The sequence below is a fragment of the Pelodiscus sinensis genome, chromosome 13 (assembly GCF_052426305.1).
Source record: "Pelodiscus sinensis isolate ZL-2025 chromosome 13, ASM5242630v1, whole genome shotgun sequence".
NCBI lineage: Eukaryota > Metazoa > Chordata > Testudines > Trionychidae > Pelodiscus > Pelodiscus sinensis.
Window position 1 is genome coordinate 33,029,213 of NC_143064.1, and position 8,939 is coordinate 33,038,151.

General features: G+C 37.6%; 1 long non-coding RNA gene across 1 annotated transcript in view; it reads right to left on the bottom strand.

Moving 5' to 3' along the window:
• LOC149523660 (uncharacterized) overlaps positions 1-8,046 on the bottom strand; it is a 61,771-nt gene extending 53,725 nt beyond the window's left edge. The window contains exon 1 of the long non-coding RNA XR_016350570.1: positions 7,947-8,046. This is a non-coding gene — a long non-coding RNA (uncharacterized LOC149523660). The remainder of the gene's footprint in view (positions 1-7,946) is intronic.
• Between the last annotated feature and the right edge of the window lie 893 nt (positions 8,047-8,939).

An 8,939-nucleotide genomic window follows, 5' to 3' on the forward strand; every position in this document is an offset into this window, starting at 1 on the left:
GAGCATTGGCAATTTAAGAGAGGCACAACATAGTGGCTTGTTCCAGCTCTCTGTTTTCAAGGATAATAATACTAGATAGAGCTCATTGTATTAATATAATTCAGGATACAAAAGTATGATGATCCATCACATGCTGATGCAAAGTCAATATCAGAAAGGAAAGTCCCTGGGGCAGCCATAGACCTTTAGCAGCACTATGTGCCAGAACTGACATTTGAGATTCCAGAAGTAATGCTGAATCCAGCACAACTCTGAGGCTGACCCTTATTGACAACAGCACAGATTTTTAAAGGAGTTAGGCACCTAATTGACTTTCAATGGAAGTTGGGGACCTACTATTTGTGTCATTGAAAATCTCCCTCAAAGGCTGGGTATCCTTAATAGACATCACACTTACTGCACTAACCTGTTCCCTTCAGATTCTTTCCCCAAACACAGTCATCATTTGTGAGCTGACTGAGACAGTCCTAAAAGAAAGGCAGTGACAGGGCAAGCATGTATTGAAAGGTTTTTGGAACAAGTTGGAGTTAGGCACTGAAGGGTTTAGGTTTCTCGATTAATACTTAGTGGACTAATCTGAAGGAAAAAAAGTCCAAAACGAATGAGGTGTAGAACACAACTAACCACTAAGAGAAACCTGGACTTTGGGGTAATAACGGACATGGAAAATAAGCAATTGATTAGCTAGGGTGATCTCTCCTTTTCATTATTTATCAGTCCCCCAATTTTTGTTTCATCTGCAAACTTTATCAGTGATAAGTTTATGTTTTCTTGCAGGTCATTGAAAAAATGCCAAATGTTGTGAAGCCAAGATTAGGTGGAATCTTGGACTGATCGAGTATAGCAGTCCCTATTTTCCAACATAATTTCCATCTTCTTTCATCTCACTCAGTTGGTTGAATCAGAAAAACTTTGGAAATAGTGATATTGCTATCACTGATATACCTAACAAACCAGTATGGGCACTCTACCTGTGTATGTAGCTAACACACAATGAGCTCTTCAACCATAGATCCCAAAACCATCATCTCCATGCTAATACCCCATATCTAAAACCTGGCCACTAGACGTCAAGGACACCCATAATCTTAAGTAGCAATTACGGCGGATCCCACATCACTCTCTCAGTAACCTTCCACTAACATGATAGGCTAGAGATTTTCCAGTAATCAATAATCCCCTAAAGGGAAGATATACTGCACTAAAACAGCAAAGCATTAATCAGTACAGTGGCAGCCCTGCAGAAGGGAAAAATAATGTCTTAAAAAGTAAATCATGATAGTTAAAACTAATTTAATATCAAATGAGTAATTGATATCCAGTGACTGCAAAATTAAGAAAAATACTGGCAATCCCTACATATTGTATATGTCAATAGATAGAAATGTAATCTGATGACAATTCCACTAAAATTGAAAGATTTTCTAGTTTTGGGTGCATGGGAGAAAGAGGATTGCTTACAATCATAGCTTATTGTAAAGGTGAATTAATTTACCCTTATGCTAATCCAAAATTTTCTACTTTTTCAATTTTACAATTAAGAAGGTGCCATTTTCATAAACATTTCCCCATTTTTCTATCAGTTGTAGCTTAGCAGGATATGCTGTATGTCCATAATCTGTTTATAGGAATCATGAAATATTCATCACTTTAATCTCTGTAACAGAGACTCACTAGAAGTTTCTTGTTCTGCTATTTATCAAGAAGAGCTGGTTAAAATCAATATGTCAAAAACCAGTACAGAGACCTGACTTCATAGCTAGAAAATATTAAAGTTTCATAAACATATCTATAAATTTATCAAACCTGAAAAACTGGAAACTATTAGCTATTCTTTATCTACCTTCACTGGGTGTTGTTATACAGTGTCTTCAATGATAAAATGATTCTTACGTTACATACAGAAAATATTACAATACTGTGTGCAATTTACAACCTATTAGCCTGACCCATGAAGTCAACAGAAAGAAGACTAGTAATTTCAGTGCAAGCTGGATCAGGCCTTGTCTACAGAAACAGTGTATATCCTCAACTACATATTCAGTGGAGAAAAATCCCCCACGATATGTTCTACTTGGCTTTGTCTACACTGCAGGGTTTTTGCGCAAGAAGCTTTTTGCGGAAGAGATCTTCTGCAAAAACTACTTGCACAAAAGCGTGTCTACACCTCAAAAGCGAATCACAAAAGTGATGTGCTTTTGAGCAAGAGAATGTCCACACTGCATGGACACTCTCGCACAAGAAAGTTCGGATTGCCATTCATAGAATGGCCATCAGAGCGCCTGTGCTTTTTGTGATAGGCTGTTTTTGCACAAGAAACCCCTGCGGAGCGTCCACACGCACCTTTTTGCAAAAGAACTCTTGCACAAAAGGGAGTTATTCCTCGTGGGGAGAGGAATAACTCTACTGGCAAAAACCCTCTGTCCTGTCGATTTTCTGTATTTTTTTTTGCACAAAAACATTCTTGAGGTGTGGACGTTCTGCGGGTTTTTGTGCAAAAACCCTGTAGTGTAAACCTAGCCCTCTTGAGCTTTCAGTGGGAAATCAGTGTAATATGTATCCAGGGCAAAAAGTGAACACACACTGGAAAAATACTTTCAAGTAGAAATTATGAGAGTATTAAATACTCTTGAGTAAATCTACAAAATGCTAGAGATGTAATGAAACTGCACAAATACACTTCTAAATCCAATTATAACAATGGAGCAGAGATTATATACTTGCTTTAACAGTAAAAATAAAACATATTACTAGATAAATGTTTGTACTAGAAAGACATTATTAGATTTTCTTGCATTTATCCACTGTAGTGTGTGCCACCAGCCCTTGAAGCCAGACACAGATAGAAAATAACAGATAGAGGAGAGAGAGTTCACTTGCTAAATATAGCTAGTAACAACTGAGATATTTCAACTAGAAAAGATAAATAGAGTGATACCAATACATGACTTGCACAACAAATCAAAATACTGCCTCTTCTTCACACTCAGACATCTCCACCAGAATTAGTAAATTTTAAAACCACCAGATCCTGGCACAAATAAAACTGAAAAGGACTCAGTGAAGAAAGTCAAAACATCCCAGAGAAAACAAAATACCAAAATTCCAACTATCTATATTCCTCAGTAGACTGACGGACAGGTAGATACTTAGAGTAAGATAGGCATGATTGTATTCTTTCTATGATTTAACGGAAAAGTGATACTTTTCTGGGACAGGTGGGAATGGAGTCACTCATTTTGTTTATTTTAATAGTCACTTGACGCATATCCATCATGTCAAAAATTAACATTTACTTTAAAATGTCAATGTTTTTGTATTATTGAAGCTCATTTAATCAAGCTAGAGAAAGCAGAAATACATGCCCTAATTCCAATTGTTTTGTTTCTGATTTAGAAGTAAAATACAATCCCTGGCTTGCTTGCTGTCTCTATTCTACGCAAGTTTGGTTTTGACTGATGAAATTACCTTAAACTTAGAAGTTGTGTGAACAAAGGGAAAGTTACACATAAAAATTGCCAGATTAGCTGAAGAAAGCTAACATCACTTTCCACAAAGCAAGATATATTTTTATTTTGTGTCTCTCTCTGTTTCTCCTCTCCTTCTGTTCCTGCACTCAGTTCCATCACTAGCCATTGCCTCTGGATAAAGCAGAATTAATTTAAACAACATGTTCATGACAATCACTTTTTCATTATGTAACTACCCATTCATTCCACACATGCCCTGTAACAATCACCAGATGGCAATGATGACTTGGCAGTGGCTCACCACTCACCTGGGCCACAAGAAATTAACTATCAGATTTTAACAACGTAGTCAGATACTCTGATGACGAGCACCATGCAAATACACAGAGATGGAAAGATTAGATAGACTTCATGTCCCTTTCATAGTTCCAAACTCCTCAGACTCAATGGCTCTTCCCTGCTTCAGAATATAAATGATGCACTAAAAATATTAAAGAAAATCCTGGCTGTAGCATGCTGGGCTGGCTGTTGAGGATTTCCATGGGGACAGAGGAAAATAGTCCAGATAACAAGGCAAGGAATGGCAGTTGAGCTGTTCTGCAGTCATCTACTCCAGCCCTATAACTGAATCCTCCTATGTGGAGGATCAACATATAAATGGTTACTCAGCAGTCCATTCCCATCTCAAACAGCTGTTGCACTTGGCAACTAAGGCTGAGAGTGGACTTGGGTACATAACTCTGTGTAGTCATCCAAATTTGAGCCCCTTCTCCCCCCCCCAAAAAAAAATCTCTGCCATGGTACGTGCTGTGAAAGGTTCATCTAGACCCTTGGCAGAAAGGGCAAATTTGGTGCAACGTTCCTAAAGAGTGAGACAACTTTTGCAATAAATAAGAGAAGAAATTATAAATGCTGCTAGTTAAACCAATTTCACACCAAAGTTCACTTGAATTGGGTATTGCTGTACTTGAATATTCTAGGTATTGCAAATCCATTTTCTTCAGCTAACACACACCCAACATTTAGTCCTGGTGTGAATTTTTTTTCTGATGCTTTGACAGGCTGCTGAACCTGCCTGTGTTCTCCCACCCACCAAAGAGCAACCATCATACAGAACAGCTTTGAGATCTCTACAGTACTCCCTGACATAAGGGAGTGAGGTTTGTTTCATGTTTTCCTTATGATGGAGTATTCATCTTCAAAGTATCTGGCATATGAGTGGGGAGCCTCAGAAGCATAGATGGGGCAATTCAAAGAGTTTTACATGGAACAGGAGGGGGTTCCCTTTCAAAGTCTCAGTCCTGTATCTGTCAGAGAAGAGCAGAATCAAAACCTAAAAAGGTCACTGCTCCTAGCTGCAGCGGAACCTGATATTCAGAAGACTCCAACTAGAAATAAGGGAGAGTTATACACTGTGATGACCAAAGCCTCTAAGCAATGTTCTCTTTCTTCCCCTCACACACAGGCACATAACCAGCATTGCAAAAAATATATACAAATGGTAGGAGACATAATGGGCTCCAGACAGCTGATCCTCTTCCCAAAAATATCCACTTGGTATGAATGTAAATGTTTTAGGTATGCTGGAGAACTTCACAGCTCTGTTGTTCAAATTACATTGAATGAGGCAATGGGGTTTAATTTTAAGAAAACTGTATGAAAGAGTACATGAAATCCATAGATTTTTGATAAGTTATTTCAGCTTTGAGTTAAAGCACAGAATTGATTTTAAAATATGACACATTGAAGAAATATTCCATATAGTTCCTAAATTATTATTACTATTTGTATTATAGTATTATCGGGAGCCCATTATTTAGATCAGGGGTCTCTGGTATTGGATGCTGTACTATCACAATAAGGGTACGTCTACACAGCAGGGCTAAAGTTGAATTCGGCTACACAACTTCAGCTATGTCAACTAAGTCGATATAGCTTAATTTGGCTTTTGGTGCTGTCTACACAGCAGGAAGTCGAAGGAAAAACACTCTTCCTTTGACTTCCCTTACTCCTCATGAAATAAGGGTTGCCATGAGTTGGAGTAAGAAGTTCTCCAGCTTGCCATTATTTCGAAATAAAGGCTTGTAGTGTATTCCGAAATAATGTTGCTGTGTAGACATACCGTAAGAGAGAGTTTCTGTCCCACAATTTTACAATCTAAATTGATAAAGACAGTAATTCAGAGGTAAAAAATTATAGTTAGCTTCATTTTATACATGGGGAAATGAGAAATATAGAGACTGAGGATTTGTCTTCATGCATATTCACCCCAATGTAACCATAGGTATGATTTAATATCAAATTAGTTAACCAATACACAAGACTCTGTGGATACTCTTAAAACAATATAAACCTGGTTTATATTAATTTAGCTTAAGCCAATAGGATATGGATTTAAGCTAAACCAAACAAACCTGAAATTAGAGTGTCTACCCAGGTATTTGCATTAATTTAACTAAATTGGTTTATACATAATATAAGTTAAACCAGTGCAACTTATTTGTGTAAGCAAGGCCTACACTATTTGCTCAAGCGCATATAAGAAAGTCTGTGGCAAAATCAGAATTCAAAATCAGATCTTCTGATTTCCAGTTCAGTGTTTTAATAACAAGTACTTTAACCAAAACGTTTGAAAGAAAAGGTGAAGTAAACATCTCCTGGGTTTGGGTGTATGTATCTGTAAGCTTAGTACAGTAGCCTTTCAGTCATTATAAACCTGTTTTCAAACACAGAGTAAATCAAAAGTGATGTTAGACATTTCTTCTCAGTTCTCAATTGCTCATATAAAAACACATTTTAAAATATACAGTATCTTTTTCTTGCTTCCCTATCACTCTATATTTCCCTCTGTCTCTGTTGTTATTTAATGCTTACTTGCAACCGTTTAATTTAAATCTGAAACATACTTTGGTATACTCATTGCCAGAATGACAATGTACCAACAGAGTTGAATTATACTTTGTGTGGTATACTTTTTTTTCCCTACAATTAACATTTGTAAGTCATCTGCCATAGACTTTACTTCAATGCTGACTATGGCATTTCAGATTCAATGGTGGGTTTTTTAAAGTGGGCTGGGATGCAGCTTGGCCTTTTCCTCTTCATATGTAACTTTGGTTCTATCAAATTTTCATTTTCCTCTAGAATTGAATATTTATTATGGCTTTAAATTGACTTATTAAATATCCTAGGACTTGTGGGACACTTCCAACTGTTTAGCAGAACTGTAATGACCTCACCACATATTAAGTCATTGGTACCACTATCAGGTTTTATGGAAGATGTGATCCTCTTTAAGGGCTAGAAAGCCAGAGCAGTGTCAGCTCTATACTAGGCCCAAGTGTGGACACTGACGCATTTCCCCCACCAGGTGACAAGATGAGACCTGGGACTGTTTACACAGGTGAAAGAAGAGCTTTTATCTGTACCAGGCAGAGCAGCTCCCACCTTTGCATCCAGCAAAGTTGTGAACTGCTAGGTTCATCATGATCCACTGTGTGCTTTACAGTAATCTCCCCTTTCATGGGGGAAACTGGGAAGGATTTTTTCCCTCTCATCATCACATTGGCCAAATCGAGGTGAGAATTGTTCATCTTTGCCACTGTGGTTTGGGGGCTTTGTTGGGGCAGACACAAAAAGGGAGATTGGCTGTGATGTTGCAACTTGCAGGTGTCCAATGCAGGTATTCCACAGGAAAGTAATCATGATCACATTAAATGGATTGATAATGGATTTTAAGGAGCAGAAACTGGAGCTAGGGAGTTGAGGTTCCTATGACTGGTACAGCAGCGAGTCAATCACCACCTCCTTTACAATCCCCCCTTTAAACCTCATGTGAGTGGGGAGTGGGGCAAGGCCTAGCAGCAGGTTGGCTGGAAACCAAGATGGGGTAAAATGGGAGGGCTGACAGCCCCACCAGGTATATATAAATATCTGCACTGTACACTTTCATCCACAGGATCCTCCCAGACATTTAGAAATAAAGTTGCAGCCTAATCAAACCATATTCGGTGCCTCTTGTTCTTCTTCCAGCATATCTGAATATGCCCTGTAGGCACTGCATATACTTTGTTACCATATGCTGGTTCACTTGCTATCAGATATAGTTTATATTTCATGAAAGCTGTATAATTATCATGTGATTTTTTTAATACTACTGGGACACACCACACTGTATCAAGTTATTCTAGTTTGCACCCAACAGATAGATTTCTATTCATATTTTGTTCTCACTCTAAGCAATGAGATTGCAAGCCTTCTGATGCCTCCTTAGAAAAGAGCTATCCGTTTACACCCCATGTGGTTCTTAGGTTGCAAAACAACATAAAACTGCAAATGATGAGAAATACACTATTTTTCTTCCTGCTGTGTGCAATGAAGCCAGAAAGCATCCTCTAGTGCAAAAAAACTAAGATACTCAATGTACCTGGATCACCAACTCTAATAAGGCATTAGATCTATTTTCCCCTTACTTACATTGTCTATGTAGAGTTGATACTCTTTCCTGCTGGGGACCTTCAGCAAGTCTATGACATTTTCTGTTGTCATGTTGTCTTCTTACCTATTTGTTAAAGATTCTTGAATGTGAATGAAATACAGGCCTTTACCATAGAAGCACAAAAATACTCTTTAAAAGAATTGTACATCAATTATCGATTGTGTCCAGGGAATCTAAAATTGAAATAGATATATACCAGCTAATAAATAACCATAGAAAAATATTTTGCAGTCAATCAAAGTGTGAAGAAAATCATTTCATGTCCTTTTCAAATGAATCTTTAGTTTACTTATTTTAAGTAAAATTGTTCTAGACTATCAATAATTACATAAAATATTAGTGTGAGATGATTATGAAATACAAAGGTAAATGTAAACATAGTATATATTATGTTTGCAGACCAATCAGCTTAACTTCTGTGCCAGGAAAAATAATGGAGCAGATAATTTAAGAATCCATTTGCATACATCTAGAAGGTAATAAGGAGATATGTAACAGCATGGATTTGTAAAGACAAATCTTATCAAACCAACCTGGCAGCTTTCTTTGATAGGATAACAAACTTTGTGGATAAGGGGGAAGTGGTAGATGTGGTAGACTTTAATAAAACATTTGATACAGTCTTGCATGACCTTATTATAAATAAACTATGAAAATACAACCTACATGGGGCTACTATAAGGTGGATACATAACTGGTTGGATAACCACTCTCAGGGTATGTCTACACTACAAAGTTAATTCGAACTAACAGACGTTAGTTCAAATTAACTTTGATAGGCGCTACACTAGCGCTCCGCTAGTTCGAACTTAATTCGAACTAGCGGAGCGCTTAATTCGAACTAGGTAAACCTCATTCTACGAGGACTAATGCCTAGTTCGAATTAGCTAGTTCGAATTAAGGGCTGTGTAGCCACTTAAGTCGAACTAGTGGGAGGCTAACCCTTCCCAGCTTGCCCTGGTGGCCACTCT